Raw genomic sequence first — 11,973 nt, forward strand, 5'->3', positions numbered from 1 at the left:
CCGTGTCCGGCAACGGATCGCAACCCTCAGTGTTGCCCCCGCACCGGACCGGGGACCGGCAACGGGACTGCAGCCCTCGGCGTTGCTCCCGTGCCTCGCTCAGCCAGTGAGCAGGAACCGGTCCGTATGTGGGATCCGAACCCTCGGGCGGGAGCGCCGCCGCGCTTCCCAAGCGGCACACTATCCAGTGCGCCACCGGGCCGGCCCTATATAAAAAAATTTTAAAAGATTTAGAACAATATTGCCTTTAGTTTTAAATAGGGTTAAATGAGAATATATATGTTTACATTTATATTAAAAAACTATGCAAGTTATATATTAATCTGATAAAACTAGTTACTATTGGGTATGGGGTGGTAAGAACTAAAAAGTGAAAGAGGTGGGAGTAAGACTTTTCACTCAAAACTTACATTTTTTATTTTTAACTATGTAAAAATATTATCTGTTAAAAATTGTTTTCAAGGAATACATTGCAAGGAAATACTAAAATTAAATACATAGCTCAGAAGAAAACACTTTTCTTAAACTGCTCTATGAGTCAGAAACTTGCTGGCAAAGTAAAATAATGGGAGAATGCTTGCTTCACCTCCCTCTTATGTGGGCAGTAATACTGGAATTGCTATCTGTTCACAGCAATTACATAGATGAGAATAGGCACCTTTAAAACCATGGACACAGCAGAGATCTATGGCTGGTGGGAAAGCAAAACATTGGCAGGGAAATCTACCATACAGATTTGGAAGCAGAATTTTTATCCCTTCTTATGTGGGTGTATTCATTCCATTTAAACAGCATCCCTTCTGCCTCATTCCTGAAAAGATGTGAAGACTTTCATTGAAAACACTGGGAAAAGAAAACAAATAAAACTGTCTTAGTGCTTGGGCTGCCATAACAAAATACCATAGACTGGGTGGCTTATAAACAACAGAAATGTATTTCTCACAGTTCTAGAAGCTGGGAAGTCCACTATCAAAGGCGAGCAGATTTCATGTCTAGTGAGGGCAGCCTCCTGTTCCATAGATAGCACCTACTTGCTGTGTTCTCACACGGTTGGAAGGGGACCAGGCAGCTCTCTGGGGCTTCTTTTACAAGGACACTCTGCCCTTATGTCATAAATCACCTCCCAAAGGCCCCACTTCCTAATATCATCAGATTGATGAGTTTCAGCATATAAATTTTTCAAGGACACAAACATTCAGACCATAGCAACTATATATCCTAAAATCATCTTCCAATTAAAAAATCCTCTGAAATTTTGAACTTTAAAAGCCTCCCTTATAGAGAGTATAAGACACAGGGCTGAAACGTCGCTACTTTCCCCAGGCAATGGGCCAATGAATGTTATTAGGGCTGGTTTTTTTGTTTGTTTTTGTTTTTCATCCTTCCAAGACGCAACGTATTCCTCTTTGAAAAGAACAATAATCCCATCTTAGCCATTCCAAGCCATCTGATTATTATAAAATTCATTCAGACACTCAAATGAAAGAAGTTATAATTAAATAAAATCAGTATAGTTTAAATTAATTTGTCCCCTGAATGTTACTGCTGGCTGAGAGCTCAGTTATCAGTTTTATAGTTTCAAAACTGAATTAATCATCCCTTTGGGTTGTTGCTATTTGGAGCTAGAAGAGGTCTTGCTTCTCAGCTCACAAAACTTGGAAGGACATGAAAATGGGACAGCCAGCAGCCATGTAAACTACTGTGTATATTATAAAGTTTGGAAGGGTACTCAAAATTTCCAAAAGTCATCTTATGTTATTGGCATGAGGGATTGAAAAAAACTTAGTGCTATAATATTTATTTTCAATTTAAAAAAGAAAAACGTCGGCCAATTATACTTCTAAGTATACAGGACAAATTATAAAGTTTGGAAAAAGACAGATTGGAGTGGAAAAAGACCTGAGGAACTTTAGTTAAACCTTGAATGATCTGGACAAACACTGAAAAATAGTGACCACATTTTAGATAGCTAAGATATTATTAGCAAAACTGCAGAAAAGGAAGCAGGTAAGAAAGTCACCCTGATTGGAACAGGGGGTGAGTGTCAGGAGGCGGTTAAGTAGGCCAAGAAACCTAAGATTTCTATCTGGGAGACTTGAGACTCACGGAAGAGAGGGACCAGCTTTGACTTGACGTAACAGAAACCTCTTCTGGGTTGAGGCAGAGGAGGAAGAGAGGATGAAGACTGGAGAGAGGGAGCCTTCCAGGAGACATGTGTGCACTGGACTTATTTACACATAGAACTGCCTTCTGTCTGCATAAACAAACTGGGTTTGTTTGACTGTTGTTTGTTGACCCTCCCCCACCCACCCAACAACCGATCACCATGGCCACAACTGTTCAGACCAACGGTAGAGGTAGGACAGGGCCATATGAATGCTGGCCTAGTGTGGGAGACCAGAATATGCCTCCCCAAAAGGAGAGCCGAAGACAATTTCTGAGCTGAAGACAATTAAGAAACAGATGCAAGAAAGCTCTCTGCCTTTCCTCTATTTGCCTAAAAGAAGAACATAGATTTACATAGACAAAAGATACATCTCTACCAGGAATAACAGAGGTTAACTACTGAAGACAGCATTAGAACCTTCTAGGCATGGAGATGGTACCAGAGGAATCTGCAAGAACAAGCTCTTCTAACTAGCTTTTATCTGCCAGTTATTTGCCTTACCCCAAGTTGCCACCTGTGGAGACTCAAAGTCCTTTTCCTTTGTCTTTTCACTTATCTAAAAATTTACTGTTCTTTATTGAAGATGCTATAGAAATTCAAAGCTGCCTCTTTGAGAACTACTCCCATGTATACAAGGGTACTTCCAAAAGTTCGTGGAAAAAATAGAATTAAAAGATAATACAAATCTTTCCATGAACTTTTTGAAGATCTCTTTCACATATGAAATATACAGGTTAATGTACTTCTGTTTGTTTTTTTCTTGTTAATCTGTTTTATAAAAGACAGGGGTCCATTCCAAATAAAAATCTATGGGGGTTATTATCTTTCTCCTACAGTAGCATGGCCTGTTACAAAGGGTTTTTCCCAAGCAAGGAAAACTGGGCAAATCCTGTCTTCTCTTTTTCTGCCCCTGTCTTTTGCTCTCTCTTCAGGAGACCAAGCAGGAAGTGTCTTGTAGCTCCATGAGCTGAAAGGTTATAAAGTAGAATGTGGTCCAGGCATAGGGTTACCAGATAAAATGCAGAACAGTTAAATTTGAATTTCAGATAAACAAAACAAAAAAAAAATTTTTTTTAGAGTAATTCATGGGACATACTTATAAATAATGAATGAATAACTTTTTAGTATATCTGAAATACAAATTTAACTGGGTGTCCTATATCTTTTGTTTGCTAAACTGGCAGCCCTACCGGAGCCTTTATTCAGCATGTAAATATGTAGTATGTGGGCAAAGCAGTATAGATCCCTCCTTTTGTGCCCTAAGGAAGAAGTGGTCTGACTACTCTGATGCTTGGAGACTGTACCCTGATACTGCAGGTGTGTTTCCTGTCCTCTCCTTACTGGAGCCCACTAAGTGATTGAAGAGCACTTACTGCTCCTTTCTGGGATCTTTACTGTTCATTCTTCCCTGATCAGACACACACTGTACTATGAGTGAGGCAAAGATGTTCATCACCAAGGGGTCAGGTTGCAACTGTGTTTGACGTTATTCTTTATTCTACTGTACACCAAGGAAAGCCTTCCAGACTAGGTCTTCAAAAGGAAGGAGTCCAGTGTAAATGCTTACTTTTTCTCTCCTTCTTCAAGCCCTCTCCAGTTAATGTAGCCTCTCTTTGAAGCCCCCGGTCAGGTGTCCCCATGCCCACTCTCTCCCTTGGGGAATCCTTGCCCTCCTCATAAGGAAAGGAAATTCTCCCTTTCTGCCTTTTGCAGTGGCTTTCAAATTTGAGCACCTCAGAGGCTGCACTTTGCTTAGTCACAGCTGACTCTGGGAGGTTGAGGAGAAGCCCTAAAGTTATATGTACTTGACACCTTCAGAAATGTACGGGAAAAGGAAGGCACACCTCTTTAAGGTGAGTAGTTTTGTCTCAGCAACAGTTTCTAACCACATGTAAAGAAGAAATATTCTTCCTGAAAGTGGTACTAATTTAATGAGTTGCAACAGAGTAATTGTATTGAGAAAGAATTGCATTTCCCCCCGACTGGGCCTGGCTTATATAACCAGAGGTATGTATGGCTCTCTTTACCATCCTAGGGAGGTATTGCCAGCCGTAATTAGATTCTTCTTTACTATAAATCTCCTCCCTTCTCAACCCGCTAGAAGGGGAGATTTCTCCCCCACAATGTGGCAGTCTACATAAGGAGGCAGTGAGAACCACCTGATAGAAAAGTAATGGAGGAGTGCACAGTAAAAGCCTAAAAGCCAAAAAGCAGTGGAAGAAACTGTGACATTGATTTCTAGTGTCAGATTCTATGAACACTTTGGTTCATGTTTTGGACTTCCATAAGAATTGTCTGTATTCTTATAAAAATAGTCACAACGAGCACCTCCAATTGGAAGATGTATCAACAAACTCTTTCTGTAAAGGGTTAGAAATGAAATATTCTAATATTTCTTTTCTGTAAAGGGTTAGAAATGAAATATTCTAGGTCATGCAGTCTCCCATGACTGCTCAACTCTGCCATTGTAAAAGCAGCCATAAGTGGAGTATGCATAAAGCAAATGCACTTCACAGGGCCTGGTTTTCCAAAGCTTTGCAGTTTCAAATATTGGCCTTGCAAAGGACAGGAAATTTTCCCCAGGCTATAGTCTCTGTTGTGAGATAAAGAATTGTAACAGCAAGGTTGCTGGCTCAAAGACAGACAGGTTATTGATTGATATGTAAAGATACTGGGAAATTGCTGTAAGAAAAGAATGTTTGCTAAAATCAAGCTTTTGTTAGTGGATCGACTTATTGCATTATAGAATGTCACCTTGCTTGTCTTACTGAATGTTACCAGCTTCTATTGTTAAACTTGTTAAACTGTACTTAGAAAAAACCCCACCTACGTTCTCTTCCTGTAACTTCCTGGTCTGGAGAATAAATGTGGGAAGAGAGCCCCAATTCATGATTAATTTCTTTTTTTCTTTTTTTTTTTTTGTCTTTTTCATGACCAGTAAGGGGATCGCAACCCTTGGTGTGGTGTCACCCACACCACACTCAGCCAGCGAGCGCACTGGCCATTCCTATATAGGATCCAAACCCGCGGCGGGAGCGTCGCTGCGCTCCCAGTGCCGCACTCTCCTGAGTGCGCCACGGGCTCGGCCCCATGGTTAATTTCTCAAATGGAAGGAATGCCTCCTCTTGAGGGTTCTGGGAGATTAACCCCTTTTCGGGGCTTCTCATTGCTCAGAAGAGATGGGCTTTGAGTAATCTTTGGCGGTTTCATCACCCAGGGGAAAAGGAGTGACAAATCCATGGGAGGCAAAGCAACAGCCATAGATAATATGAAAATAAATGAGCATACCTATGTTCCAAAAAACTTTATTTACAAAAACCAGTGGCAATGCCATTCTCCCATTAAAAAACAAAAACAAAAACAAAGCAAAAAAAATAGGGCTTCTTAAAGAAATAACTGATTTTAGGCATAGGGCAGGGAATATATAAGATGAGCTGGGACATCTTGTAGTGCCAGAAAGTAAAGAAGTGCTCAAAACACAAGAGGATTGGGAGCATGTCAAAGGGACATAGGAGCCAACCTAACAAAGCTCCCAACAGCTGAAGGGAAGGAAAAAATATTTTTCCTCTACCCTGCTAGATTTAATGCCAGGAGCCTGCAAATCAAACTGATAAAAGACAGACTAACAAGAGAAAAAAATAGTTTTAATTATGAACATGTGCACAGGAGCCACAAAGAAAACAATATGGCTCAAAGAGGCAGCCAGATAATTGAGGCTGATGTACCATCTTAGGCTAAACAAAGGAAAAAGGGTTTGGGGATTCTAGGTGGGGGAGACAAGTTTTGGGAAAGGGAGGAGAAAATATATGGTAAATTAGGGTATTCTTGTCATGCAGATAAAAGCCACTCAGCTGATAAAAGCTATCTCCCAGAGTTCCTCTATTCCTGGTACAGAGACATGTTTACAAATGGAAATTTCCATTATAAAAGTACGGGTGGCTGATTAGCTCACTTGGTTAGAGTGTGGTGCTGATAACACCAAGGGCAAGGGTTTAGATCCCCAGATGGGCCAGCTGCCAAAAAATAAAATAAAATAAAATAAAACAAAATGATTTCGTTATAAAAGTAAATTTCCTTTCCAAAGGAGAAATTTATACTTTATTTTTGGGCAGCTAGAGGGAGGTAAAGAGCTTTTCCTGCATCTGCTGGTTCTCAAGTGCCTGTAGTTCAAAATAATCCTTATGGATGTGAGGGCTATCTGGCTGCGACATCTGTCACCCCATTGATTGCCAGGGTTGATTTGGCTGATCTGGCTGGCTAGGCGGGTGTCCCCTTCCTCCCTCACCGCTCCATGTGCATCCCTCCCGAAGCTGCACGCTCGGTCGAAGAGGATGACCTTCCCCGCTAGAGGAGAGGACCGTTCTTCGGTCAAGGGTATACAAGTAGCTGCGCTCCCCTGATAGAACTTCCAAACAAGCTCTCAAAATAATCCTTATGCTAAAGTGGCATATTTTGGGGTGGCATATCTTGGTACCCTTAATGGCCAAAAGCTAGAACAATTTGAGCAACAAAAATAAGTAGTTTTTATTTATTTTTTTAATCAATTTATTTATTTTTTGGCCACTGACCTGTAGGGGATCCAAATCCTTGACTTTGATGTTATCAGTATGCTCTAGTAGTTGCTTTTAAAATGTTGGCTTTATTATCCGGCTATGGGGAAGGTCAACAGATCAAAGAGATAGTTGAAAAGATAGTTTGTTACTCACAGTTCCTAAGATGAGAGGGCACACTGTCCCATGCAGGGGCCACACAGGGAAGCTCCAGGGTTTGTCAGGAGTGAAAGGAAAGTGTTGGCAAGAGCCTTTATGGTGGTTTCTGTAGGAAGGAATGGAAGAAGCAAGGCAAATGGGTTTAGGATTGGCTAGTATGAGTGATTTCAGTGGGCTCTGGGGCATAAGGGTTGTCCCTAGTTGTCTGGTACCTGGCCCTGGAGTGATTAGGGCAGGGGAATAATGGCCGTGAGTGTGAGAGCCCAGTGAGGAGGTGGTGGGGATGTGGGTTCTGCGTCTGATGTTGGTTTGCATATGAAAGCTGCACTCACAGGAGAGTTCTTCATTGTATCTAGGAATTGGCTGTCCCTGGGAGAGGCAGCAAGGCCTTAGATGTCAAAGCATTGAAATACCTTTCATATTGGATGAAACCCAAAGTATAAAATAAATATCCATGAATCCATACTGACATAAGTAAAAGACTGAATAAATAAATAAATAAATAATGAATGATAAATATCCATGAATCCATACTGACATAAGTAAAAGACTGAATAAATAAATAAATAAATAATGAATGAATGAATGAATGAATGAATGGAGGAGAGATAGATCTCCCTGACAGATTTCCAAATCACTGATATAACTACTCCCCACTTCAGGAGATAGAGCTTAGTTTGGCTCTTCATCCCTTGAGTATAAGCTGTGTTTAGTGACTTCTCTCCAAAGAATAGAGTATAGAAAGAGGGGAATAAGTAACTTTACAGTAGAAAGATGCTTTTCCTCCAAGAAAAGAATATTATATTTATATTAGAGAGTATCAGATTATCTGGTCCCATAGCTTTTAGCCTTCAATCATTTTATGCCATTTCCAGGACCCATTCTCCTTGCTTCAGTATATAGTTGTCCCTCACCATCCACAGGGGATTGGTGACAGGACTCCCCCCCTCCAACACACACAGATACCAAAACCTATGGATGCTCAAGTCCCTTATATAAAATGGTATAGTATTTGCACATAACCTACACACATCCTCCTGTATACTTTATATCATCTCTAGATTGCTTATAATTCCTAATATAATGTAAATAGTCATTATACTTTGTTTTTTAAATTTGTATTTTTTTATTGTTGTATTATTATTTTTATGTTAATTTTTTCCATTTTTTTTCTTACAAAGATAAGGAAAGAAGAAAGGAGGAAGGGAGGGAGGGAAAGAAGGAAGGAAGGTTTTTTCCATTTATTTTTGATCTGTGGTTTGTTGAATCCGTGTGGAACCCATGGATATGAAGGGCTGACTTTATGTGTCTCACTAGGAGTACAAGGGTTAACTTTAGCAAATAAAGGAAATGTTTGGTTGGCAGAATCTTAAGATAATGCCAGCCTCATGTCATGAGAGTCAGACAATATCCTGGTGCAAGACTATCTCCTCAAAAAACTAGAGCTTCTCCCAAATTTCCCCTCCATGTCTTCACTCCCTATAACCAAAAGGGGCCAGAATATTTTCTGACTTTTTTTTCTGATTCTATATTTTGTACCAGTAGACTTTCTTGCTCTCCTTGCTAATCCAAGATTTAAAACACCTTGTAATACATTTGGCACTGTTCTTGGAAAAAACTAATTACCTAATTTCTTACATATCAATGGAGTTGGGATGGTGGTGGTGGGAGAACAAGAAACAGTAGAGATATCCTAAGGCAATTAGTTAGAGACAATTTAGAGAATAAAAAGAAAGTCATTATGGAAATATATACTAACAGTTACTCAGCTTTGAAAAGTAGCACTGCTTTGAATTGAAGAGGACACTAGACTCAGGTTTTCCACCTGAGTTGTTAGAATTCCTTATAATTAATGTCACCCACCTGAATTGTTATCACTCTTCTTCCTTATCAGATGGTTATCATTCTCCTGCCAACTGTTTTCATGACTAAGAGCTCTTCTGCTGTCTTTCCCGTTCACAAGATTCTACTTCTGTTAACTCTATTACTTTTTTCTTTGGCAGAGAGAAAGCCCTACTTTTTTCTTTGGCAGAGAGAAAGCCTTTAAGAGAGAAGTTTTCTACTGAAAGAAAGTCAGCCAAAATGCTGGGTACTGATCAAGCTTTATTAAGGAAAAGAATCTGTCAGGCTTCACTCAAAATGGAGGGTAGCACCAGGCGTGGGGGTGGGAGAGCTCCTACAGACTGTAAGGAAGGCAGATGTCCAGGGAAAAGGTTTGGTGCTGGAGTGGAAGATAAGGCTGGTGGATGCAATCAGGTGGAAGGTTGCACCCATGCGGAAGTAGAGGAGTTTCTATTTCTCAGAAACCATGAGGTTTCTCATAAGGGAAAGGCTGGTGGCCATTTTGTGCTCAGTGTGTGTAAAAATGGCACTGTTCACGTCCAAGATGGCGCCAGTCACGTCCAAGATCCATCATCCACCTGAACGCTCAATCTGTTGAAACAGAGAATCCAGGAAAAGTACCAAGCAAAGATTTTCTCCTTTTTGTATCTTCAAAGAGTCTTTAACTTTTTTAAGGGGAAGAGCTTTTAGTTTTCACTCTCCTAAAGCCTCACAATGTCTAAGGAGTAGGTGAAGCTTAGATATTTGCCCCTTCCCCTTCCTCCCTAGGAATGCCAAGGGCTATAGCTGCAGCTGTTTCACAGTCAGACTTGCAGGGGCTTTCTTTGAACCTGGTGGAAATGCCTGCCCCATGAAAAGAAAAGATCAAGCACATTGTGATTGCCACTAAAAATTTAGAATTGGGATATGCTCCTGTCTTAGTCTGTTTGGACTGCTATAACAAAATACCATAGACTGGGTGGAAAGAAAGTCAGCCAAAATGCTGGGTACTGATCAAGCTTTATTAAGGAAAAGAATCTGTCAGGCTTCACTCAAAATGGAGGGTAGCACCAGGCGTGGGGGTGGGAGAGCTCCTACAGACTGTAAGGAAGGCAGATGTCCAGGGAAAAGGTTTGGTGCTGGAGTGGAAGATAAGGCTGGTGGATGCAATCAGGTGGAAGGTTGCACCCATGCGGAAGTAGAGGAGTTTCTATTTCTCAGAAACCATGAGGTTTCTCATAAGGGAAAGGCTGGTGGCCATTTTGTGCTCAGTGTGTGTAAAAATGGCACTGTTCACGTCCAAGATGGCGCCAGTCACGTCCAAGATCCATCATCCACCTGAACGCTCAATCTGTTGAAACAGAGAATCCAGGAAAAGTACCAAGCAAAGATTTTCTCCTTTTTGTATCTTCAAAGAGTCTTTAACTTTTTTAAGGGGAAGAGCTTTTAGTTTTCACTCTCCTAAAGCCTCACAATGTCTAAGGAGTAGGTGAAGCTTAGATATTTGCCCCTTCCCCTTCCTCCCTAGGAATGCCAAGGGCTATAGCTGCAGCTGTTTCACAGTCAGACTTGCAGGGGTTTTCTTTGAACCTGGTGGAAATGCCTGCCCCATGAAAAGAAAAGATCAAGCACATTGTGATTGCCACTAAAAATTTAGAATTGAGATATGCTCCTGTCTTAGTCTGTTTGGACTGCTATAACAAAATACCATAGACTGGGTGACTTACAAACAACAGAAATTTATTTCTCATAGTTCTGGAGGCTGGAAGTACAAGATCAAGGTGCTNAGAGAAAGCCCTACAGACTATCTCCAGCCTTTAAGAGAGAAGTTTTCTACTGAAAGAAAGTCAGCCAAAATGCTGGGTACTGATCAAGCTTTATTAAGGAAAAGAATCTGTCAGGCTTCACTCAAAATGGAGGGTAGCACCAGGCGTGGGGGTGGGAGAGCTCCTACAGACTGTAAGGAAGGCAGATGTCCAGGGAAAAGGTTTGGTGCTGGAGTGGAAGATAAGGCTGGTGGATGCAATCAGGTGGAAGGTTGCACCCATGCGGAAGTAGAGGAGTTTCTATTTCTCAGAAACCATGAGGTTTCTCATAAGGGAAAGGCTGGTGGCCATTTTGTGCTCAGTGTGTGTAAAAATGGCACTGTTCACGTCCAAGATGGCGCCAGTCACGTCCAAGATCCATCATCCACCTGAACGCTCAATCTGTTGAAACAGAGAATCCAGGAAAAGTACCAAGCAAAGATTTTCTCCTTTTTGTATCTTCAAAGAGTCTTTAACTTTTTTAAGGGGAAGAGCTTTTAGTTTTCACTCTCCTAAAGCCTCACAATGTCTAAGGAGTAGGTGAAGCTTAGATATTTGCCCCTTCCCCTTCCTCCCTAGGAATGCCAAGGGCTATAGCTGCAGCTGTTTCACAGTCAGACTTGCAGGGGTTTTCTTTGAACCTGGTGGAAATGCCTGCCCCATGAAAAGAAAAGATCAAGCACATTGTGATTGCCACTAAAAATTTAGAATTGAGATATGCTCCTGTCTTAGTCTGTTTGGACTGCTATAACAAAATACCATAGACTGGGTGACTTACAAACAACAGAAATTTATTTCTCATAGTTCTGGAGGCTGGAAGTACAAGATCAAGGTGCTGGCAGATTTGACGTCTGGTGAGAGTGTTACTGACAGACCAGGCTTAGTTTGCCCTCTCGCATTAAATAAATGACTAGAAAGTCCAGACGTTGGTGCAAGGATTAGAAGGTTTATTCAGATAACCGGCATCTGGGGTATGACCAGGCTAAAATCATTCCACCTTCTGATGCCTGTTCTGGGGTATATAAAGCGGAAGAGGCAGGAAGATGAGGTAAGGGTCTTTGTTCTAAGAAAAAGTGGAGGAAGGGTCTGGAAGCAGCAGGTGGTTTGAGTCAAATGTTAGGGTCCCATGATAGATTGGAAACTTCAGCCTCACAGAGTCTGTGGTCAGCTTCGACTCTTTGATGTGAGGTTGGAGTCCTTATCTCCTAGGGAGAGCTCAAGGATAACAACCTTAGTCAGACATCATAAAAATACCTGACTTGGATTTCTAATTAGCACAAATGCAGTTTTCCTTTAAGTAAGAGGGGCAGTTTACAACCAGCTAGGCTGTCTGCCTCTCTCTTATCTCTCCTTTTGGTAAGAAAAACAAGAAACTCAGTTTCAGTCCTTAATTGTAGGTGCACCCCCCTCTGAAGTAAATCAACATAGTGATTTCATCTTCCAGCAGTCTCTCAATTCTTCTGCTAAACTC

Source organism: Galeopterus variegatus, unplaced genomic scaffold (assembly GCF_000696425.1).
Source record: "Galeopterus variegatus unplaced genomic scaffold, G_variegatus-3.0.2 Scaffold3624, whole genome shotgun sequence".
NCBI lineage: Eukaryota > Metazoa > Chordata > Mammalia > Dermoptera > Cynocephalidae > Galeopterus > Galeopterus variegatus.